Below are 26,076 nucleotides of genomic sequence, written 5' to 3' on the forward strand. Positions count from 1 at the left end.
AGAGGGCTAGACCAATGTAGAAGAGATTGTAGTAAAACAGGCAGGAAATTGCACAGTCCTGAAGAAAAGCACTATCAGTGGGATGGAGAGAAGAGGTCAGGTTCAATATAGTTAGAAGGTAGAACTGACAGGGTTTGGTGGCTGAATCTAAGTGAAGCATGAAGGCAAGGGAAGAATTTCTAAGTAATTCTCGATTTTCTGAGTAGTTATCAAAAACAGATTGAGTGACCATGTTTAGGACATATTGAAATTTTTGATGCAATTTTAAGATTACTGCACACATCAACATCTAAAAGGAGATGTCCAGAGGGGTGCCTGGGTGACTCTTTCAGGGCAGGAATGAATATAGAGGGGAGTGGTTTTATACAAGGAACTGGAAAAAAAAAAAAAGTGCAGATAGGAAATGCCATTATGAATATCTGGATGTTGTATTTTATTGTACAGACAGTTCATTTACACCATCCCCTGTAATGAAGCTTTGTGAAATAATAACATGAAATTGTCCATGGTTTTGCTCCATTTAAATATATAATATATATAACTGCCCTCAAGTAAACTAATTTAGTTTGCTGTCTGCTGTAGGGTCCTTGATTTGAATTGCTCATGCTTCTGGCAATAGAGTTGCCTTTTCTTAGGAGGAAAAGACAAAGTAGTTTGTGTCAAGCCTCATGGCTTTAATTAGATCTTCCTTCCCCAAATTTAGTGACCTGCCTCCATCTTTTATATCTGAGGTGATTGACATATGACAACCAATTACAGCTTTTTCTTTCTCATTTGGGGCACTGATTGACAGTTTCCCTATGTTCTTTAGGAGAAATATTACCAAGCAGTTAGTATGCAAAATTTCTTGTGACATAGAGAAAGATAAAAAGTCTGAAGAACATCTCATACATGTCTTCCCTCTGCTTGTTGTAGTATACACAAATTATCTCTTCTCAAGGAAATGATCTGAGCCTTATGGTTCCACTTTTTCCTGGTGTGTTTTGTCAAAACCACCTCTTCCCAAATGAAAGAAGGGTCATTGAATGACAAATGGTCATTGCAAGGCAGAATTATGCAAAGATCCCCTCACCATGCTATTAGAGAAGAGATTTTTTGTTTTGTCTTGTTTTGTTTCAGTGATCTCTTTGAAAACCATGATCTGGAATGGAGAGTGTATGATAGACACCCATGACATGTGCAACAAGAAAGGACATTGGTACGTGAATAAATGTGGGTTTTCCCCAAGTGCCAACCTCCAGGCTGCTTTCTCAGAAAAGAACAGCAGGAAGGTAAAAATATGTCTCCAGATCTTAATTCAGAATTAAGGAAAGTAGTGAAAATTGTAAATGAGATCACTGTTTAGCCTCTTTTCAGCATGCCTAGCAAAGAGATGGATAGCAAGTTCAAGGTTCTGCCTTTTCACATTTAAGTACAATGGCTTTGAGAGGAAATAGATGAGATGAGATAAGAACGTTTCCTCGTGACCTGACAAAGCCAGTAAAGCATAGGTCTGTGATTTTAAGGGTTTGTCAAGTGGTATATCTCTGCAACTTACTCTCAAATGGTTCAGCAATAATAGTAATGTACACTTACTATTATAATAATTATTCATTAAAAACACAGAGAAAGCAAATGTAAAATGTTAACAATTGGTAAATATAGAAAGAATGAATGGATATTCATTGTACTTTACTTGCAACTTTCACATACATTTGAACATTTTCAAATTAAAAAATTGGGAGGAAAGGGGCGCCTGGGCGGCTCAGTGGATTAAACATCATCCTTCGGCTCCGGTCATGATCCCGGAGTCCTGGGCTCGAGCCCTGCATCAGGCTCCCTGCTCATCAGGGAGTCTGCTTCTGCTTCTCCCTCTTCCTCTGCTGCTACCCCTGCTTGTGCTCTCTCTCTCTCTCTTTTTTCTCTCTCTCTCTGATAAATAAATAAAATCTTTTTAAAAAAATATTGGGAGGAAAAACTCATGAGCCCAAAACAATTGGTATCTGTGAAACATCCCTAATCAAGGCTCTAGGGTGCTTTATTCTTTGACTTAATCTTATCTCCATTAAGAGAAGACTGTACATTAGAACAGGCTATTTTGGTGCATTTGGGGATATTCTAAATTGAAATGTGCTATAGATTGGGGCAGAAGCCTCTTTTACTGTAGCCTGACTGACTACGATTTAAGAACAGATGCAGATTTTATCAGAAAATTCCAATTGTGTGCTTGTCAATACAAAATTATAGATTATTTTTGCCCTTTTTACAGAAAACCAAAAAATTTCAAGTATAATGCACACAATTAGACCAAATGTGGGCAAATCCAAAATAAATGCACATAACCTTATTGTATAAATAAAAGTCAACCAAGTGTGCAATCACATACATTTATATATAGGATAGCTTGGAAGGTTAAAAAGAAGCTGGTAATGATGTTGCCTCTAGAGAAGGAAATTGGGTGGCTATAAGACATTATTGTCTCCTTGAGATCTTTGATGCTATTGTAGTATGTGAATTTTAGAAGTCAAAAAAATTATTGAAAACATAGAAGAAAAAGCAGTCTATCACCACTGGGGCAGAAGCCCATAAATCAAAGTAGAGGCAGCTTTTATTAGGCTTGAGGTTTAAATAATTTGGGGAGAGGGGAAGTGTTCTTTAAGAAAAGGCATAGAAATTTAAGTTTGAATGCAAATATTTATTTAGAATGGAAAATTGGAAAACATTACAAATGTTTTATAATGCTAAGAAATAACACAAATATTTCTAAATCTAGAAATATTATATTTTAATTAAATGCTGGTCTTAGTCCATTCAGATTGCCCTATAACAAAATAACACAGGCTGGGTAGCTTATAAGCAACAGCAATTTATTTCTTATGGTTCTAGAGACTGAGAAGTTCAAGATCAAGATGCCAGTGTGCTCACGTTCTGGTGTGAGTCCTCCTCCTGGTTCGTAGCCAGTACCTTTTGGCTGTGTCCTCACATGGTAGAAGGGGTTGGGGAGCTCTGTGGGGTTTCCTTTAGAAGAACACTAATTCATTCATGAGGGCTACACCTTCACCTTCTGAAGGCCCTACCTCTCAATACCATCACATTGGACATTATGATTTCAACGTATGAATTTAAGGGAACACAAACATTCAGACCACATCAGTGCTGACACATCTCTAACATTTTTTTCATTTTTCTTGCCTAAATACTGTTTGATAGCCTCTTTGTATAATGATAATTTCAATATGCTATTATTATGGAAAGAACAGGAATATGATTCAGGATTTCCCCAACACGACTGATCAATTTTAAAAATTACTATTGACAGTTAGGTGCATAAAACGTGTGACTTTACTCACAGGCACAAATGCTGTTTGTAATATTGCTACAGATACATGACTGACAAAAAAATTCTAGTTTATGTGATTTTGATCAGAAAGAGGGAAAAAACTGTAATTATATCCGCTGTGTTTTTTTTTTAATTTTATTTCATTATGTTATGTTAGTCACCATATTAATACATCATTAGTTTTTGATTTGGTGATCCACAATTCATTGTTTTCATATAATACCCAGTGCTCCATGCAGAATATGCCCTCCTTAATACCCATCACCGAGCTCACCCATCCCTCCACCCCCTCCCCTCTAGAACCCTCAGTTTGTTTCTCAGAGTCCATAGTCTCTCATGGTTCATCTCTCCCTCCGATTCCCCCCCTTCATTTTTCCCTTCCTTCTCCTAATGTCCTCCAGGCTATACCTTATGTTCCACAAATAAGTGAAACCATATGATAATTGACTTTCTCTGCTTGACTTATTTCACTTGGCATAATCTCCTCCAGTCCCATCCATGTTGATGTAAAAGTTGGGTGTTCATCCTTTCTGATGGCTGAGTAATATCCCATTGTATATATGGACCACATCTTCTTTATCCATTCGTCTGTTGAAGGGCATCTTGGCTCTTTCCACAGTTTGGCTACTGTGGACACTGCTGCTATGAACATTGGGGTGCATATGGCCCTTCCTTTCACTACATCTGTGTCTTTGGGGTAAATACCCAGTAGTGAAATTGCTGGGTCATAGGGTAGCTCTATTTTTAATTCTCTGAGGCATCTCCTGTGTTTTTAATTACATTTCTGTTAAGTGGGAACTTCTATTTTGACCAGTGCTTTTGAAAACCAAATCCTTTTCCATAGCCTAGCTTTTGTCTCCATTAATTTCAAGCTTTGTTTCTTTTCTACCATCTACATGCTTCTGGTGTTAGTGCTGTTACAGGATATGTTCATATCATCATTCTACCTCCAGCCCTGCACCTTTGTGTCAAGAAAGGTGAGTTGTCTAAGTTGTATAGATGTTCCTCATACTCTGAGATAGCTAATTATTACTTACCTGTAGGGAAGGAATTGTCAACCTCATAAATAACCCATTAAATACACACCAAACTTGTGTCCAACTCAACCTCCTTTTAGCTGGTTCCCCAAAAATGCCCACAACCACTCCAAAATACCCAATACAATGGGAAGTGTGAGAAGAGGAAAGTCTGAATGGAAATAGACAGCCATATTTACCAATTTTAATTAAAATAATTTCTAGAAATGTATATAATTGGATTGTTTTGAACAATTGTTTTGAATGCCAAGTTATTTCAATAATTCATCCCCAGAGAAAAACTGATGGTGGAAGCAGAATGGAAATATGAGTTTAAGTTTAATAAGGAACAGTGTAAAATTTCTAACTACTGAAGAAAATCTTCTTCATGTATTTTAAGTGGATAATGATGGTATTAAATCTATATAGTATTTTAGTTGTCTTTTAAACTTTTTTTTAAAGATTTTTTTTTAAGATTTTATTTATTTATTTGTCAGAGAGAGAAAGAGAGAACACAAGCATTAGGAGTGGCAGGCAAAGGGAGAAGGCTTCCCGCTGAACAGGGAGCTCGATGCGGGGCTTGATCCCAGGACACTGGGATCATTCTTTTAAACTTTTAAATATGCTGTAAAAGTTTGATTTTAAAATGCCATAGTTAAAGTTACATTCTTTTAACTTTTTAAACTTCTCATGGAAATTTTTAGATATTAATTTTAAAATGAGGGGACATGTGGTTTTTAAAATTTATTTTAGGATATTTAGTATATGAACAAAAATGTCTAAAGATCAATGCCCTAAGTTCTCTAAGCTTTTTGCCCGAACGAGGTAATTCATCAGTAATCTGTCAGCATGGATCACAGTAGTTCCCCGTAGGAATTTCACAGAACTGTTAGTTAACATTTTATGCTCTTCATTAGTGAGACTAAAATTTCAGTGGGATAAAATTATTCTTCACTTAAAAAAACTTCTGAATACCTTTTATTATGCCAATCAGGATCCCTATAGGATATATACTTCCTGAAGTACAAAGTAGGGAAGTTTGTTCATCTTGATACACAGGTATGGATGGTCTGTAACACATCACAATTTCATTTGCAATTGGCTGTCCCCAAAATGAAGTCAAGTTTAGCTGAATTTAAATAGTTTCCCTTAGGCTATGTTCCCTTGCACCTAATTACACCTTGGCCACCTCAGTTGTTACTTGCTTTGGACCTACTTTACTTATCTTAATGATTTTATGATTTTACTGTTTCTATGAGTGAGTGGATTGCTTTCTTTCTTTGACCTTTAACTCATCCACGTGTTAAATAATACACAAATTAGCTTGGATAAATCCAGCTGAATTAAGCAAATCATCAACCTGACATAAAGAATCAAAATATTCAGGTTAGATGATGGTATTATTGATGATATACAATTACAAAAGCTCTAAATTAGCAATGTATTTATTAAATAGTCAGAAACTTAGGGGTGCTTGGGTGGCTCAGTCAGTTAAGCGTCTGAGTCTTGATTTTGGCTTAGGATCTCATGGGTCCTGAGATTGAGCCCTGCTTTGGACTCTGCACTCAGCAGGGAGTCTGCTTCTCTCCTACTTCCTCTCCATCTGCGCCTCCGCGTGCTCTCTCTCTCTCTCTCTCTCAATCTCGCTAAAAAAAATAAATAAATCTTTTAAAAATAAATAGAAAAACTTAAATAAGTGAAATTATTACATTTTCTTTTTCTGACTGATGATCCTACTAATTATTCTTGTTTTGTGACCAAAATTCAAGAATTAGAACTAGGGCATACTGGAACATTGTAGACATTATCAAAAAGGAAACAGTAACCATCTAGACACATATTATGGATTTTAAAAATTATTATAATAATAATTATTATTATAAGCCAAAATTATAGTTAGCAGCCCAGCCTTAGTAAATACAAAAAGGAAATCACCAGGAAGTAAATATATTATAAAACACCAAATGGTATTAAATTCTAAAATATTTTGCAGGGCTACTTAAAATAATTAAATACAGTCAATGTTATAGTTATAAAACATTACAGAGGCTTTCAGTTTAAGAAATGAATGCATTTGTGATAAGCCTCTGTAAGGTAATATTACATATAATGAACTGATTCCCTTTATTTAAATTGTTCATTTAAATATGTATTTGTGAGAGAAAAAGAATCCACTTAGTAGACTCTATTGAAAAATTTGATGAAGGAATTCGGTTGAGGGGCCATACCTGTGTCTCTCCAGTGATGATTCCACCTAGAAAGTACAGCCCTTACCTTTAGTTTACTTGAAAACTTCCATAAAGTCTTTCTGGTTCTTCAAAACCACAACAATAACAAGAATGAAAACAAAACACCACTTTAGCTACTCTTGTGTACCATCATTCTGGTCAAGTATAGGTCGAAAATCTTAAATTTTCTTATAGAAGATTCCATTTATCTTAAGTAATTCTCAGTCCAGTATATAAGCTATTTTAGGCAGCTCAAGCCATTTGCTGACCTGCTATAGGGAGTGTCTCTCGCCAGGAATCATACAATGCTTATGAGGTGGTTCCTCGTAAAGAGTTTAAGTATTTTATCTGCTCTTTTGACCCTGACAAAGAATCCATCATGAAAATTTTCATACCATCCTTGTTCCTTTGCAAAAATAATTTAAAATGTAAATTAAAAAGAGAGGTCCCCCTGCTTTATTTTGGAGTCGTAACTCTTTTAAGTCTTTCTCCTATAATCTAGGCATGTTATCCATATCTCTACTACAGCAAATATGTGCCTTACTTCCATCTATTGCTGGTAAAGTGTTTCTATAGTAAAAATTTTATACTCCAAAATTCCCTTCTCCTCTTTGTCCTAGGGAGTTCAATGAAGCTTATTTCAAAATATTCTGCTACCCCCCAATGAACTGGACCAGGACATAATCACAGATATTAGGGCAAAAAGTTTTGCCCTTCCTGGTATAAATTCTTATTAATGATTGAGAAGTTTAAGGTGTTGGTTTTTTGTTTTGGTTTGGTTTTAGGTTAACTTTCTGCCCTGTCAAGAAGGGAAATAGGAAAGCCTTGCTCCATAGTTGTTGAAGCTGAGCCTTTCACTCAGCACAATGCCTTTGCAAGTGAGAAGCATTGGGTGGGGTTGGAGGAAGGGATAAATGCTCCGTTATTTCAAGCTCTACGCACTATTGTTTTTAGCTTTCCTTTCTGGAGGCTCCGTGTACAATTCTTGAAATCACAAATTCTCCTTGGCTTTAAAACCAGAGGTGGCTATCTGTTGAGGCGTATTATCATGCACCAGAGAAAATTAGCTTTTGATTCATTTTGTGAATGGAGAGAGACATGCACATTTACTATTAAGTGTCTTATAATCAAAGAAGACAACTATATGGACATTTTTCCTTATTTTTTTCACCTCCTGTCTAAATCTTAACAGTTGACATTTTGATCTTTTTTTCTTATCTTCTGTTTCCTGTTCTTACATTTTGTGTTCTTAAGAAACAAAAACTCATAATTGAAAAAAAAAAGGCCTGATAACATGTGTTAAAAGATAAATTGAGGTGTATTAAATATCTAAGAGTTTAGCTGAGCAAAAACTAATTTGAATTGGGCAGGGCCAAACCGGAAGTGGTTAAGAGTACTCTACCAGCCAGAGCCAGAGGAAAGAATTTTATAAGGAAAAGACAGAAATAAGGGTGCCTGGTTGACTCAGTCATTAAGTGTCTGCCTTTGGCTCAGGTCATGATCCCGGGGTCCTGGGATAGAGCCCGCATCGGGCTCCCTGCTCCATGGGAAGCCTGCTTCTCCTTCTCCCACTCCCCCTGCTTGTGTTCCCTCTTTTGCTGTGTCTCTGTCAAATAAATAAATAAAATCTTAAAAAAAGAAAAGAAAAGGCAGAAACAAAACAAGGAAACTTTAATTGGCTATAGTTTAAGCATTTGCCTTATTTAGAAAAGCTTAGTTGGCTGTTTGTGATTGGTTGTCCTTAGTTTTTTATTTCTTAACCTTGAGGCATTTGCTGGCTTAAGTTTTGGTTTGACCATCTCAGTCTAATGGCCTCCTTGTTTAATTACTTTAACGCAGGCATATGATTGAATTTTTAAGGTTCAAATAACCTTTCCTCAATTGGGTTAACCAGTTCTTCCTCCAGCAAGTAAATATAAGCCCATCACTGATGATTTACAGCAGTCTGGGAATTATGAAGCATGCTATCCACAACCCCTACTTCATACCCTACGCTAGATCAAGGTAACTGAAGAGCAGAAGCTCCATGGAGGCAGGAATCAAAGGAAAGTTTTTCTATAGACTGATGAGAACTGCTGGGTGGATGGCACATGGTAGAGTTATGACAGCCTCACATGGGGAGGATGAGAAGTACTCAGCTCTGTCTGCAGCTGGCTGTGAGACTAAATTCAGATCAGGACTGGGTATTATGAGAGGACCTGTAAATCAAAATGGAAAGTATTCACTCATACAACAAAACAGCTTAAGGCCTAAATTCTCTATAAACAGTTGCATTGATTTTTTTCATTATGTGAGTAAAATATAAAATTGGTAATTCATGAAAGCACTTGAAAAGCCAAATTCAAAGGTAGATGTCATCATCAGTCTTCAATGGTAGATGTCATCATCAGTCCTCAATGAACCATCCGTAGCTGCCATTTGGTTGTTCCAAGTGTTTGAAGTAGCTTAACTCTGATTTCTTCAATATAAGTTTGAGCATCTAGCTATTAGGAAGATAAATATTCCAATGACACTTCTATGAGTACTATGAATTTATGTCAGTTAAACAATGGTATGTAAATTTGAGAGCTTCGTAGAGATAAACAATTTTTTCAAATTATGAGAAATTCCATATTACAAACACCATTTGGGATTATTAATTTTCAATGGCAAATTAGGGAAATCATATTAATATTTATCCTAACAATTCTAACAATAAATTAGTGACCCTCTTGACATCTTTTGCTCCTTCTTTTTTTAAAAAGATTTTTATTTATTTATTAGAGAGAGAGAGAGCATGAGAGGGGGGAAGGTCAGAGGGAGAAGCAGACTCCCCACCGAGCAGAGAGCCCGATGTGGGACTCGATCCTGGGGCTCCAGGATCGTGACCTGAGCCGAAGGCAGTCGCTTAACCAACTGAGCCACCCAGGCGCCCCTCTTTTGCTCCTTCTTTATGACTCTTGCCACCATGGTCAAACAACTTAGATTTCTTTTTCTTTTTCTTTTAAGATTTTTTATTTATTTGAGAGAGAGAGAGCAACCATGAGAGTAGGGTGAGGGACAGAGAGAGAAGCAGGCTCCCCACCGAGCAGGGAGCTGGATGCGGGGCTCAATCCCCGGACTCCAGGATCATTATCTGAGCCGAAGGCAGATGCTTAACCAACTGAGTCACCCAGGTACCTCACAACTTAGATTTCTTTAAAAGTTTTTAGTAATAGTAGTAACTAAGTAAGGCTCAAAATATGGTGGTCAGTATTTCATTTGAAGACTATGAATGTAAACTGGTTGTATTATATGTTCATAATTCAACCTTTTCTCATGAAAAATGATCTTTCATTAGTAGTTGTGATATTGTGATTTATAATAAGAAATATATATTTGATCTACATTCATCATTCCTGGCACCAACCTCCTAAAACATTTAGGATTTCTTCAGTGATAAGAGCAATGGGAGCATCTTCTGTTTTGGTCTTTCTTCTCCAAATAGCTCAAGTAATAAAGGTGAAAGTGTCTTATGTTATTCATAACAAGACCCTTTCAACTACACCTGAGTTTATGTTAATGAGATGATTTTTGGAAATTCCCTAAGGACGAGATCTGGTTGCCAGGGGAACCAATACCGTGATTATAGGAGTGGAACTTTCAGTCCCACCCTCTAACCTCTGGGTAGGAGGAAGTGACTGGAATTTGAATTAATCATCAATGAATTAATCATCAAGATTTAATCAGTCGTGCCTATGTAATGAAGCCTCCATAAGAATGCAAAAGGATGGGATTCAGGGAGTTTCTGGGTTGTTGATAACGGAGAGGTGCTAAGAGGGTAGCATGCCTGGAGAGGCCATGAGAGTTCTATGTCCTAAGCTGAGAACAGAAGTTAAAGTGGTAGAAAATAAATAAAATCTTAGAATAAATAAATAAAGTGGTAGAGATAGATGTCATTTAAAAAAAAAAAAAAAAGATTGCAATAGAGAAAGAGACATTCCTCAGAATAGAACTGGGCTCTATTCCAAATACAACCAGAACAAGTGGAGAATTATACCCAAGAAATTAGTTGAGGGGAGAAGCATTGGTGGATGGAAATTACTAAGAGCCAACATTAATTCTGGGGGATTCTGGCTGAACTGATCTAATGGGATTCTTGCTGAAGGCAGGCCAGAGTGATCAGATAACATGTGTGTGTGTGTTGAGGGGGGAGGGGAGGTTATAGGGGGATTCAGAATAGTGGGGGTTTAGAGTTTGATCGGATATCAAGAGTGGGGAATTTTCTCTAAAATGATTTAAAAGGATTCTTGCTGAAACTGGATTCTACAAGGAAGTACTGCCCAAGGGATGAGCCTTGTGGGAGAGTAGGTTCAGGAGAGCCTAAAATTTGGTCAAGCAAAGAATATTTTTCATGCCCTTCTCCCATACTGTGCCCTACACATCTCTTCCATTGGGATGTTTATTCATATCTTTTGAAATATCCTTTATGTTAAAAAACAAAAATTCAGCTGAGTAAATTTGATGATCTAATTGACTTTATTCAATTATTCATAAATCATGCATCCTCCCATGTAGCAAGTGGAAAGTTGCTTCTGGGAACTGTACAAAATGGGGGCAGAAACAGGGTGGGACAAGAAAGTTTTTAGTAAAAGAAAAGAAAGGATCATTTCAGGCAAGTTCACCTTCCTTTGGGGGAAGAGCAGATGACCTCACTGGTGCTGATCAGGAAATTCCACATTGACTGGTTAAAGGTCACATTCATTCAATTCAGTCTTGGCTCTCTGTCTGGGGAGCAAGTGATGCCACTGGGGGCCTGTTCTTTCTTTTTCTTTTCTTTCTTTCTTTTTTTTTTAATCTGTAGTAAATCATTAATAGTAAGTTATGTGTTCCACTGAGTTCTCTGAGCCATTCTAGGAAATAAATGAACCTGAGGAGGGGGTCATGTTCATAGGCAGTTGATAGGTCAGAAGCCCAGATGATAATCAGGACTTGTGTTTGGCATCTGAAGGGAAGTAAGGAGCAGTCTTGTGGGACTAAACTCATACTGTGTGGTATCTGATGCTAACTCGAGGTAGCATAGTGTAGACAGTGTCAGAATTGAGTTAAATTGTAGGACACGGAGCTGGTATTTGGAGAATTAGAGAATTGCTTGGTATGCGGAAATATTCCCACACATTTGGTGACTAGACGGGCCAGAGGTGAAGTATTCTGTGAATAGAGTGTAGTATTGAGACTAGAGGAGAAACACAGGAGTGTTTTTCCCCTCTATGGTAATTAATTTCAGGATCTATATAATCAGGACTTTTTAGCAATGAAATATATTGGCTCAAATAATCCATAATGACAAGGGTACTTCTGTTCCCAGAAATGATTTCTGTTGCCAGGCATGACTTAATCAAGGTTCAAACAATATCATCAAGTTTTCTTGGGTCTGCTTTTCTTTGTATATTGGCAATCTCCATGGTACACAGATAATGGTTAATGAGGGCCCCAGAGTTATACCTTTCCACATTGGGAGTCTATATGAAAGATAAACTTGCCCTGCTAATTTTTGCTTGGGGTGGTTGTACTCCAACTCCAAACATTACCAAGGCAATTGCCCAAGTATTAGTTACACACCAACCTCTGTTGGCAGAAAAAAACAGAACAACTAGTGAAGAAGAGGAAAGGAATAAAAACTTGTTAGCCAAAAAAATGTAATGTGGGAGGGATCAGGAAGCAAATTATAATCGTCATAAAACCCACTGAAATGGCTGTAAATTTAGGAATGTATACAATAGACCTGTAATATTACAAGGGAATAATTGGGCAGGGGTAGGAGGGTAAAAGCCAGTTGTGGGATCTCCTCTGCAGTGGAGAACAGGTCAGAACAAAATCAAGCGGAACAAGCACATTATTAGTGAGGCTGAAGACTAACTCTATGGTTAGTGGTCTGGACTCAGGAGTCAACAGAGTCTCCAAGGGCCTGATGCTTTCCTAGAAATTTAAAAAGTGCTATTCCTCAAATTTTTTTAGTAAGTCCAAAGAATTTATGAGATGTCTGGAGTTCCATGGATCCTCTAGGGAGCTCTAGCAGACTGGATGGTGTCAAGAAGACCCATGGAATTCCGTGGATGCTGGCCAAATTAGAAATGTAGTAGACCAGATATTCCCAGTGTGTGTTAACTACGTGCTAGGGTAGTGGTTTCCAAAGTCTGGGCTCTAATAAGGATCAGCAACACCTGGGGACTTGTTAGAAATGCAGATTCTCAGGCCCTTACCCAGGATTATTGAAGCAAAAACCCTGGGGAGGGGGCCCAGCATCTGTTTTGACAAACCTTCCAGGTGATTCTTTTTTAAATTTTTTAAAAAAGATTTATTTATTCATTTTAGAGAGAAAGAGAGACCACAAGCAGGGGAAGGGCAAAGGAAGAGGGAGAGAATCCTGAAGCAGACTCCCTGCTGAGTGGGGAGTCTGACTCAGGGCTCTATCCCAGGACCCTGAGATCCTGACCTGAACTGAAATCAAGAGTTGGACGCTTAACCAACTGAGCCACCCAGGTGCCCCGCTTCCAGCTGATTCTAATGCAACTTAAGTCTGAGAACCACTGATCCAGACCAGACTGGAAATGAACTTTATTAGCCAGACTTTTTTTTTTTAAGATTTTTTTTTTTTTTTTAAATTCCAGAGAGAGAGCGAGAGTGAGTCCAGGCGTGCAGGGACGGGGGAGGGGCGAGGAGAGGTACAAGCCGACTCCACACTGAGTGAAGAGCCCGATATGGGGCTGGATCCCAGGATCCTGAGATCATGACCTGAGACGAAAGCAAGAGTTATACGCTTAACTGACTGAGCCACCCAGACGCCTCCTTTGTTTATTACTAGCCAGACTCTTTAAAACACACTTTATTATGGTTCACATTATTGATCTGTCAAAAGAAAATGGAGTTGTTATTCCAAATAACTCCCAACCAAGTTCATGAAGAATTATCATGGCTTCAGTGTAGATTATACTGTTAGCTGGTCATTTATTCCATAAATAAATGTACTGTATAATTATGTGGAAACAAAATGTTTTGGTGGGTTTTTTTCTTTTTCATTCTGTATAAATACGCTGTTGTTATTATCCAAATTAATAGCTATATTACATTCTGATTTACATAATGCAATGTAAAATTGCCATAATTACATTTCATGAAAAACACAGCTTGTATGGTAATGCCAAAATGATCAATATAATGTGACATCTTGCATAACAAAAATATAGGAATGCACCCAAAAGTTAGATCTTGGAAAGTATTAATCATAGTTTTAGATAAAGAATGCACATTAAACAATACAATTGTGATTATATAGTATTAGCAATAAATAACTTGAAAGTCAATTACACCCTTGTTCTGATTTGAAAGTGAAGGGAAAACAGACATTTAAGTTGCAGGTGAGCAAATATTGAGAAGCTACAGTTGGTGGTCATTAACAGCTGACACAGATAGAGCACTTACATGCACCAGACACTGTGTTAGGAGCTTTAACAAATATGAACTCAATGGAGCCTGAAAACTTTCCTAGGAAGAACGTTGCTTGTATTCACTCACTCCACTTAAGAGAAGAGGAAACAAGGCTTAAATTCAGTACGCTTTGCCTTAGGTTAAACAGCTGATAAAGGAGGAGGCACAGCTCAAATCCAGTCTTTCATTACTTTGAGGTAGGTGCTCCTAACTACCAAATTATGACAGTAGAACAACACATAAAAAAACAGAAGAGTAATCTTTATGACCTTGGATTAGGTAATGATTTCTTAAATATGACACCAAAAGTACAAGCAACCAAAAAAATAAAATAAACTGGACTTCATAAAAATTAAAAACTTTTGAGCTTCAAAGAACATCAAGAAAGTGAAAAAACAACCCAATATTAAAAATGGTATCTGATAGGGGCGCTTGGGTGGCTCAGTCAGTTAGGCATCTGACTCTTAGTCTCGGCTCAGGTCTTGATCTCAGGGTCATGAGTTCAAGCCTCACATTGGGGTCTGCAATGGGCATGGCGCCTACCTTAAAAAAAAAAAAAATCTGATAAGGGGCTTGTATCTAGAATATATAAAGAACGGTTACAACTTTTATAAGTTGAATGTTCTGACCCTGCAAAATTCCTATGTTGAAGGCCTGATGCCTGGTGTGGCTATCTTTGGATATGGGACATTTAAGAATGTAAGTAAGGTTAAATGAGATCATAAGGGTAGGGCCCTGAACCAATAGGATTAGCATCCTTATAAGAAGAGACAGCAGACAACTCCCTCTTTCTCTTTTTCCTCAGAGAAAAGGCCATGTGAATATAAAGTATTCATTTGCAGGGTTGGAAGGGAGCTCTTACCAGAACCCAACACCTGCCAGCACTTGATCTTGTATTTTTTAGGCTCCAGAACTGTGAGAAAATACGTTTATGTCATTTAAGCCACACAGTTTGTGGTATTTTGTTATGACACTTTATGTAAATGGAATCATGTGGCCTTTTGTAAGTGGATGCTCTAATCCAAGCAGACTAATATACAACTCAATAATAAAAAAAATAATCCAATTAAAAATGAGCCAAAGGATCTGAATAAACATTTCTCCAAGGAAGATATACAAATGGCCAATAAGCATGAATATTTGTTTAAGATCATTAATGATGAGAGATATCAGACCCATAATGAGATACTACTTTACAGGTACTAGAATGGCTTTAAAAAAAGAGAAAAAAAAGGTTGGCAAAGATGTAGAGAAACTGGGACCTTCATAACACCATACTGTTGGTGGGAGTTTAAGACTGGGATTTCACTCTGGAAAATAGTCTGACAGTTGCTCAAATGATTAAACACAGAGTTACCATATAACCTAGCAATTCCACTCTTAAGTACATACCCAAGAGAAATAAAACATATGTCCACACAAAAATTTGTACATAAATGTTTATAGCAGCATTATTCACAATAGCCAAAAGGTAGAAACACCCAAATGTCTATCGACTGACGAATGGATAAAGAAAATGTAGTATATTCACACAGTGGAATCTTATTCAGGTGTATGTGTTCATAAAAAGGAATCATGTTTTGATTTATGCTACAACATGGATGAACCTTGAGAGCATCCACTTACAAAAGGCCACATGGTTCCATTTACAGAAAATGTCCAGAACAGGCAAGTCTATAGAGACAGAAAATAGACTGATGGTTGCTTAGGGCTAGAGGGGTGGAGGGTAGGGTTTGTATGGTGATGGCAAAAAAGTATGGGATTTCCTTTTGGCATGAGAAAATGTTCTGTGATTCTGGTGATAGTTGCACAACTCTGTGAATATACTTTTGAAAAAATTGAATTATACATTTTAATGAGTGCCTTGAGTGGTTATATCTCAAAAGAGCTGTTACTGAAAAAAAGAGTGAGAGTAGAAAATGATTAGTGTCCTTGGGAGAGTGAAGGTTTAAGATAGCTGTTGGGGTAAGTGTAGTAGGAATTGGCCAAAGATAAACTATTTCTGTCCATTGGTGAGAAACCAGTTAAAACTAGATTATATGCCTATATAGGAATATCAAGCATACAAAGTCAGAATTCTTCAGCCCAGAGACTGAAGGATAGGGCAAGAGAACAGACTAGAAGATTTTGCACAAAGGGGACAAAGGTCAGGGTGCAGACCTTGGTTAGCATATGTCCTTCCTGGGGTTCTTTCTTTCTTCTCTGACCATGGTCTCCTTTCTCTTGCCATCCTTCAAGTATCTGTGTCCTTTGGACACAGGGGCTGCTCTCTAGTCTTCTTGCTCTGCATGCTCTCTCTTGGTGAGCACAGACTCTCTCATGTTTCAACTGCTATGCATATTTTGCTGGGTCCAAAGTATATGTCCCCAGCTCAGACCTTCCCTGAGCATAGCCCCTGTTATTCACCTGCCCACTAGACATTTCCACCTGATTGTCCCGTACATGTCCCAACTCAAATGCCCCACATTGTTCCTTCTCCATCCAGCTTATCAGCCTCTACTCCCTATCTTGAAAATTGGGAAAGACTTTGAGAGTCAGCTCAGTTTTGCACACAACAGAGTAGTGGTTTCATAGGGCCCAACAAAATGGGGAGGTTTATAGACACAAAAAGAACAGGGAAATGAAATAGATTCAATAAATTATCCCTTTGGTCATGTCACAACTTTGGTGGACAACTCTCAATTATTATTTAATGTGCAGAGATGAAAACCCAAATTCTATATGCTGTTACTCATAATTCAATTTTCTCTGTAAATTTAATTCAAAAGAGCACGTATTCAATATATGAGAAATTGTGATACAGATACAGACCTTGACTTCAGCTAGCTCGTGGTCTAGAAAGGGAAGCTCGCGAGTAAATAAGAAATTTCCATACAATGTGACAAATGTCAATAAAGAACAAGCACAAGACACTATGCCAGCACATAGAGCATCTTACCCAGTAATTTGGGGTAGGGGGTAAAGGGTGTTCGAAATGGCTTTTCTGAGGCTGGAAGTTTCTGAAACCAACAGCAAGAGCAGTGTAGTGGAGGGAAGAATATCCCAGCCATGAGTTTGGCCTGCCCATGGGCCCCTTCAGTAAGATTGGGCAAAGAGAGGGAGTGTTTGAGGTCATTATGTGTGTGTGTGTTTCTAAGATAAGAGAGATGTGAGCAAGTTCCAGTGCTGAAGGAAAGAAGCCAGTCAGGAGAGGGTGGGGGGAGGAGCTCTGGGGCAAGATGTCTACTGTGAGAGAGGCTGGGAAGGTGAAGCCTTCAGACCCATTCTGTGGGATTCGAAGAAAGAGCAAAGATGGATGTGGTGAATAGGATGGCAGGAATTTGATGGATTTCATTTGCAAAGTCAGTGAGGGGACAAATCAGGTAGATGGTTTGCAGAGTGTGAAGACTGTTTGAAGTAGCTGTAACGACTGCAGAAGGACTGGGTAGGAATGATTGAGTGAACGGCAAACAAACTGGTGTTTTCCATGAAGTTGGGGAACAGCTAACCTAAGAGTAAATAAGTAAGAAAATTGCAAAGATAAGAGATTGGCATTTGAGAGTGGAATGTGCTGTTTTATGCCTTCAGGAGCAGATCAAACCCAGGTGATGCTAAGATCTTGACCTGGCAGTGGGACTGAGTGGCTAATTGGGAAAACCATGTGAAGGTAATTGGGATCAAGGAAGTCAATGAACCGAGAAGCCAGTGAGTGGCATGGAGCATCCAAGTGGACGCCAAATTCCCCTGGTTGGTGGAAAGTCTTAGGGAGAAGACTGAGAAAGAAAGCCTGAAGTCCTCAGGAACGATGGAGAGGAAGAAGAATTACGAAGGTAATGGTCTGGTGAAGAGGTTTCTACAACTGGATGACATGATCTCTAAAGATGCAAAATTTCTATAAAAGAATGGAAGAGTGAGTGATTCAGGAACTATCTCCCTGGTTCGGTCTATTCTTCACACAGGAGTTGGGTTAAATTTTTTTTGATGCACTTTTGATCATGTAGGTCTTTTTTTTTTTTTTTTAAGACTTTTTTTTATTCATTTGAGAGAGAGAGTGAGTGAGAGAGACCAAGCAAGCACGAGCAGGGGAAGAGGCAGAGGGAGGGAGAAGCAGACTCCCTGCTGAGCAGGGAGCCCGATGCGGGACTCGATCCCAGGACTCTGGTATCATGACCTGAGCCAAAGGCAGATGCTTAACTGACTGAGCCACCCAGGCACCCTCATATTGGTCTTCTGCTCATGGCTTCCCACCTCCCTCTGAGTAACTCCAGTATCTCCACCTTGGCCCTCACTAGGCTATCTGTCTTTCCTCTCTGAATTTATCTAGTACCACTTTTCTACTTGCCCATCCTGCTCCAGCCCCACCAGCTTCTTTGCTGTCTCCAAACATGACAAAACTTATCCCCACCTCAGAGCCTTTGCACTTGCTTATGTTTTTGCCTGGAAAGGCCTTCCCCAGGGGCCTGCTCATCCCCTCTCTGTTTAACTGTCACTTGCTCAGCAAGGCCTTCCAGCTTTCCTGTACCCACTCCTACAGGAAGGTCCTATTCTCCACCTCTGTTTCATTTTCCTACAGAGCACTCATCACCATCTGATGTGACATACGTTTACTTTTCTTTCCCCCTAGCAACACTCCCCCAAGAATAGAAGTTACTTGAAGGCAGGATTTGGGGTCGTTCTGTTCACTGCTTTATGATGTAGGAGGTATAAATTAATATATTTTTTATTTTTTAAAAGATTTTATTTATTTATTTGACAGAGAGAGACACAGCGAGAGAGGGAACACAAGCAGGGGGAGTGGGAGAGGGATGCAGGGCTCGATCCTAGGACCCCAGGATCATGACCTGAGCCGAAGGCAGACGCTTAACGACTAAGCCACCCAGGCGCCCCTAAATTAATATTTTTTTGAATGAAGGCAGTGGCAGGGGGTTGTGAGAAGGATGTATGTGAGAAAACCGCAGGAAAATGTGTAGAGGGAAGCATGCGAGCATGTCAGGGGTAGGGGGGTCGTTGCCATGCAATGGCTTTCCAGTGGGAACTCTGGGAAGTGTTGGTGGGCCAGTGGGCACAGGTCATTGAGAGGAAGCCTGGAGCTGTATGGGGACACAAATACAGCAAGCGCGGATGATTGGAGGAACTTGCCTTCTGGGAAGTCTCCAAAGACAGTGACAGGGATGGGAACTGTGGTGACATTTGCTGGCTTTAGAGTTCCCAAAGACTTAGAACCAACAGCCCTTGGATTGTACAACTGGATTGATTTGTACTTCTGAAGAAATCCTTGTGAGGGACAACAGCAGTCCCTGGGGCGTGGAAGGAAGATTTGTTGAAAGGAGTTGCCCATCCTGTGGACGGATGTGTTACTAAGGGCTCCCTGGCAGACAGGGAGCAGGTGGATTGGTTACTACCAGGGCACTCTACCCAGAGTTCTCTACAGCAGTAGCCCTGAGGGATGAGAGGTTGGCAATGAAGTCATGTTGGGTGCTGGCCGGCTTTGTGTTTCCTGTCCTCACCACAAATGTGCCCTTCCAGCATTTTCTTGCCTCCACACCTATGCTCACACTGCCCTCTCTATCTGGAATGTCCTTCTCCTCCCCTAGAACTACTCACATTTTTGGCATTCTTTAACACCTAACTCAAACCCAATCTCCAGGACAGTTTTCCTTTATAACCCAAGCCTAGAGAATTGCTCCTTGCCTTGAACTCCTATAGCGCTTATTGACTGTAGAATTCATTTAACATTTAATCACCTACTGCCCTGTGACATCTCTTCAATGATTGCATTGAACTCTTACCTATACCTTCTGGGTGGCACTGTGTGTGTGTGTGTGTGTGTGTGTGTGTGTGTGTGTGTGTGTGGTGTGTGTGTGATAATGCCTTTCTGTCCCTTCCTTGTAGGTTTCTTGAAGGCAGGGCAGGTTTTGTTGTCTTTGCAGCCCCCACATTATCTGACACAGACCCGACACATAGAAGATATTCAGATCATATAAATTGATGCATATTGATTTATTAATCATTAATATTCCATGCTGACACCCAAATGATAGTTCTGTTTACCTTCAAATGATTGTTTAACATAACAACACTATAATATTATTATTTTTTTCTTACCATAAATGTGTTATGTACTCTCCCTTTTCCATTCACAGATGATTCTGGGGACTGATGCTGTGGGGATCTCTGTTGAACAATTCGGTCTTAATTTTTCAGCAGAGTCCAGAGAGCTTGGTGGATAAGAGTTTCTAAAATCATATGTCCTGGGGCGCCTGGGTGGCGCAGTCGTTAAGCGTCTGCCTTCGGCTCAGGTCATGATCCCAGGGTCCTGGGATTGAGTCCCGCATCAGGCTCCCTGTTCAGCGGGAGGCCTGCTTCTCCCTCTCCCACTCCCCCTGCTTGTGTTCCCTCTCTCGCTGTGTCTCTCTCTGTCAAATAAATAAATAAAATCTTTAAAAAATAAAAAATAAATAAAATCATGTGTCCTGGTTTGATTATGAGCTCTGCCACTTACTAGGAGGCTGAGCCTGAGCGAGGTATTTAACTTTTCCACACCTCAGTTTCTTCATCTGCAAAATGGAGATTATAATAATATGTTTCTCTTTGATTTATTGTGACTTATTTATGACTAAGTGAATTATACCATGTGACATTCTTAGGTTGACACTGGTGCATGATAAAGCCCTCAATACTTACTGTTTTTTGTGGGTGACTAGAAATTTCTAGATTTAAAGTATGAGATTCTCATACCTCTTTCCACCCTACTTTTACCACTAAGGAAGGATTGTGGGGTGAAGCTAAAAGGCTCTGGTGTCTACCTCAGGAGACCAGGCTGTGGTCTAAACTCTGCCACTTAGTTCGTGTGTTATTTTAAGCAAGACACTCAACCTCTTTGGGATGTCATAAAGATCAAGGAGTAAACATCTGTGAAAGTCCTTTTTAAATAGCAGCTTGCTTTATCTAAAGCAAGGAACTGGGATTGAGAACAGGAAACAAATTTAATTGGTTCTGTTTTGAAAATCTTACCCTTAGAAAATTTGCTTCAGGAAAAGAGTAACTCTTTGTCTCACTTTGATTGGATTATCCTGATTATCTTATGTGGCCTTCATTTTTTTTTTTTTTTTTTTTTTACTACTAGTGCTGTGGGAAGTCTTTCTGTGCCCGCGATATGCTTCCTTTTCTCATTTGCAAATCTGGTTGGAATACTAAACAAACAACTGCAGTCATACATATCTTTGTGGTTTAAAAAAATCTGTTGCTGTGCTTTGACAAAGGAGCTCTGTAGGGAATGGTAATACGATTGGGACAGTAACTGGCTGGGGGAGTAAGAACACCCAAACCAGGCAGCCCTCCCCTCCGGGGTTCCTGAGAGATGTGTGTCAGAGGCAGGTTAAGAGCAAGGTCTCTGGCTCTGTGGCCTGGATTTGAATCCCAGTTCTACTACTTATTTTCTGGGTGACCTTGCAAATTGCTTAACCTCTGAGTGCCTCTGATTCCACATCCATAAAATGGAAACAGCTATAGTGTGTACCTTATAGGGTTACTGTGGGTAAATATACGTTAAGTGTTTATATATAAGTGAGTGCTAGATAAGTATCAACTATTTTTTAAAGATTTTATTTATTTGAGAGAGAGAGCATGAGTGGGGAGGAGCAGAGGGAGAAAGAACCTAAAGCAGACTCCACATTGAGAGTGGAGCCTGGAGCCCCAAGTGGGGTTCAATCCCACAGACCCGGTGACCATGACTGGGAGACCATGACCTGAGCCGAAATCAAGAGTTGGGCACTAAACCCCATGAGCCACCCAGATACCCCAGTATTTACTATTAATATATGCACTCAGTGCCAGCAAAGGCATGTCTTTTGGTACTAGATAAGCCTTTCCAAATGCCGATGCACCCCTGGGACAGATGGAGGACTCATTTTGTCTAGACCAGATGTTTATAAGTAATACAGGCCTAACTGGTCACTCCTCCTCTTTCCGCTTTTCTCTGAGACCACAGCCAAGGCTAGGAAAGGTAGACCCAGAACACGCCAATTAGATGAAGATGCAGACATTGAGTCCCAGTGCTGCTTGGGTCTGCCACTTGGATCCTCCCAGGGCCGGTGGAATCATTCCCAAAGAATTTGTTCCCTGGCTTATTTTGCCCAGCTTGTAGGAGAGGTGGGGGGTGATGGCGGAAGGGAGAAAGATGAGAAGGAAGAGGGGAGAAGTGGTTTAGAGACTTTCTGAAGTGGGAGCCAACCCCTGGTCCCATCTTTTCTACCCCACCTCTTAGAAAGAAATGTGGTAGCCAGAGAGAAATGGCTGGACCTTCTGTCAAGAATAATTTGCCATTTCAAATTTGAACTATTTTGATCTCTTAGGTTAAAGGAAAGGAGGAGAATCCAAAGAATAAAAGGTCAATGAGAATCAGGTGGACCGGGCCTGCCCCTGGCAATTGAGGGGAGCAGCCCTCTTCGCTTCTTCTCACCTCTCTGACCTCATAAAAGGAAATGCATTCGAGAGCCCAAAGGAGAGGACCTCAACCTCACAGCACTGGGAGAAAGCCAGTTGCATTGGAGTCTAGATTAGCACTTCTCAAAATTGCTGTGCATCAGATGACCTGGTGATCTTGGGTAGGCCCAAGATTCTTCATTTCTAGCAGGCTCCCAGGTGATGCTATTGCTGCTGGTTGAGGACCTCTCTTTGAGTAGGAAGAGTCTTCTAGATGAATGGTGACCTAGAGTTGTGTGATGCATAGGAACTCCTGTTAAGTTACTACCCTCTAGATAGTGTGGCCCATCTGTGTACACTTGAACTTGGCCAACCTGCTTCTTGGGAGTGGAGTGACAAGAAATGTCCCAGTCCTTCATTCTGATCCCAAATTTTGGAAGAGTGAAGAGGGGGTAAGGAGGACAAAGATGTTTATCATGACCGACCAGTCCTGTGAGTGATTTTTCCAGTCTGTCCACAAGCCTTAAAGTGGCATCCATGGCACAATGTCACATCATTATCTTCAGGATGACAGATGACACTCCCAGCTGTCATTGTTAAAAACCTTTTCATTATGACTACCCAAATCTTATTAGTCCTCCATTTTAACTGTCATTAAATACACAACTTCAGTATACCAATGCTTTACATACAGAACTTTATTTGATTTTTCCCAAACAATATTTCAAAATAGAGATGATCACTTCCATTTGACAGATGAAGGAATTCAGGCTCAGAGAGTTTAAGTAATTTGCTCAAGGTTACCCAGCTGTGAAAACAGAATTAGGCTAGGAACCCAGGTAAGTCTAATTTCACTTCTTCTCTCTTTCTACCACCTCCTTGATGTCCCATAGATAACAAATAATTATTTCAAAATTAAGGAGAATTGTCATTTAAAAAATTTAAATCATGCATTTGTTATCAATGGACTCACTTGATGTGAATTTATGACAAAGCTAATGAAGCTTAAGTTTCAAGGATTCCTGACGTATAAAAGTACCTTCCAAGGCTCTCTAATTTTTATTCACAGTTTTGTATTCTTTTTTTTTTCCCCAAAAAATTCAAGACTCATGCCCAATGTGAGTCTTGAATTCACCACCCTGCTATCAAGAGTCACATGGTCTACAAGCTAAACCAGGTAGGTGCCCTGTTCTTTGTTCTTAAAAAGGGTTCCCTAAACTTAAAAAATTGGGGCCCCATAAAGCTGAATCTGCTTCTGTTACTATCATATAGAAATCTCTCTTTTTTTTTTATTTATTTGACAGAGAGAGTACAAGCAGAGGGAGAGAGGGGGAGAAGCAGGCTCCCTGCTGAGCAAGGAGCCCAATGTGGGACTCAATCCCAGGACCCTGGGATCATGACCCGGGCCGAAGGCAGCCGCTTAACCGACTGAGCCACCCAGGCGTCCCCATATAGAATTCTCTTACAACATTCCTAATGAGTAGTAGTTCAGCCTGTACTTGAATTTCTCCAATTAAGAGGAGCTCACCACTCTGCAGGGAGTTTGTTTCGTTTCAGAGAGTTCTCATTCCTTGGAAGTTCTTCTTATATCGTGCCAAAATCTACCTCCTGACAGTATCCACTTATTGATCTCAGTTCAGCCTTCTGAAACTACATAAAGTAAATCTAATTCCTCTCCATTTAATAGGTCTGACAGTACCTAAAGGCTGTTCTAGTACCCTCTCCCAAGCTATCCTCGATGTTTACAACCGTTTCTCATCTCTTGCCATCTTGGCCCACCTTCTCTTCTAATTGTTGATGTCCTTCTTAAAGAGCATTCTAGGTCTGTCTTGACTGACAGAACAAAGCAACTTCCTTGATACTCTTATTTCCTGAAGAGTTTGCATTTACCCACTGTGGAAATTTATCTTTGCTGTTATATTTGACTCTTTGTTGTAGTTTGCCCAATCATGTTGTACCCTTGTTTTGTTTCTTTCCCCAGTCTTCATCTTCTTCTTTCTCTGCCCACCCCCCAGGCTTCATCTTCTCAAAAGATGCTTCCTACTTTTCTCATGGTGATATTATTCACATCACATGATCTTTCAGGAGTTGGATTTAGCAGGACTTAGCAAGAAGGCTTCCTGACACATTCCGGACACGTGTTCTGGGAAGACAGCACACCTACAGCTGTCCCTGTGTATGACACGACCATGTCTATACCTCTTGGTGGGCATTCCGCCTTCTAAGTTCACACTCTTAATCTAGGTTTTCTCAAGCCACTTGTCACATTCAGAAAAAATCTTTCTAGGAAGATTGAACAAGATAATTACGATTTTTTTTCCTCTTAGTTCCATTTGCCATTTATATTATTTTCTACATGAATTTCTCTCACCTTTTTGCACATTCATTTATTTTTTTAGGATTCCTTCTGTCCTGTCCTGGTGATGTAGGGATAGAGAAGCACCCCAAGCCCATGTATCTCCTACACTGAGTGAACACATCACACTCAGGTGATATGCCCTTTTGGAGGGAAGCCAAACAATGTATTCCCTGCAGGGTTTCAGCTTTTGGTATTCTTGTTGCCCTTTTCCCTGTTTTCTTCCACATTGTTTTATATCTCCCAAAGATTTCTTCCTATCTCTCTCATGCTTTTTATTTTTGTTAGACAAACTCCTCACTGTGTCTTTTAGGTAGAGAAGTTAGAACTTCAGAGGTCAGGATCTTTTGGACACAAGTGAAGATTTTTTTTCCCTATTAAATTTTAATTAAATTGCTCTCTATAAGTTTTATAGCAGATTGCTTTAAAAAATTAAATACAGGGGCACCTGGGTGGCTCTGTCAGTTAAGCGTCCAACTCTTGATTTTGGCTCAGGTAATGATCTCAGGGTTGTGAGATCCAGCCCCACATGGGGCTCTGTGCTCAGCGGGGAGTCTGCTTGAGATTCTCTCTCTCCCTTTTCCTCTGCCCCCGCCCCCACTGCTCTCTCTCTCCCTCTCTCTCCTTTGCTCTCTAGAATAAATAAATCTTTCTTAAAAAAATTAAATACATACAGATGCTGAGACCTGAAAGGGCCACTGATGACCCCAGAAGCTACTATTTGCTCATGGAAAACACTTCTTACTCACTTAGATTGCTCACTATATTTTAGAACTGGAAGAATAGCAAAATGAAGATTTAATTTTTGTGGAAGATAATAAAAACACTGTGAACCAGAAAGGAAAGAAATCTAAATTAATCATTAAGTGACTGCCATCGAAATTACCTCGTATAATCTCGTTAATAACCTGTATAGTAGGAATAATTATGAAGACTTTACATATAGATGAGGAAACCTGGAGCGGTTAAGTAACCAGCCTGAGAGCCAAGATGGCAGCACTTCTCTCCAGGTTCCAAATCAGACAATGCTCACCCTACCTGACCTGCCTTACTCTGGAATGGCTATTAGCCAAGCTGCATGAATTCCATTACTAATGTTCTCAAGAAACCTGCATTTTCATAACTCCACGAGAATCTAGATAGTCAGGAAGAATAGCAGCTTGACAAACTAGAGAACTATCCTGAGCAATTTTTTTGTTTAGATTTATTTATTTGAGAGAGTACATGTGCAAGCAGCAGGGAGAGGGGCAGAGGGAGAGGGAGAGAGTAGTTCAAGCAGACTCCCCGCTGAGTGAGGAGCCTGACCAA

General features: G+C 39.6%; 1 long non-coding RNA gene across 1 annotated transcript in view; it reads left to right on the forward strand.

Moving 5' to 3' along the window:
• The window catches only part of LOC141373870 (uncharacterized), a 37,820-nt gene extending 17,422 nt beyond the window's left edge, over positions 1-20,398 (forward strand). Inside the window, exon 3 of the long non-coding RNA XR_012380246.1 lies at positions 20,132-20,398. This is a non-coding gene — a long non-coding RNA (uncharacterized lncRNA). The remainder of the gene's footprint in view (positions 1-20,131) is intronic.
• Positions 20,399-26,076: the final 5,678 nt, after the last annotated feature.

This window comes from Callorhinus ursinus, unplaced genomic scaffold (genome assembly GCF_003265705.2).
Source record: "Callorhinus ursinus isolate GAN/ISIS: 27379988/994484 unplaced genomic scaffold, GSC_fseal_2.0 scaffold12, whole genome shotgun sequence".
NCBI lineage: Eukaryota > Metazoa > Chordata > Mammalia > Carnivora > Otariidae > Callorhinus > Callorhinus ursinus.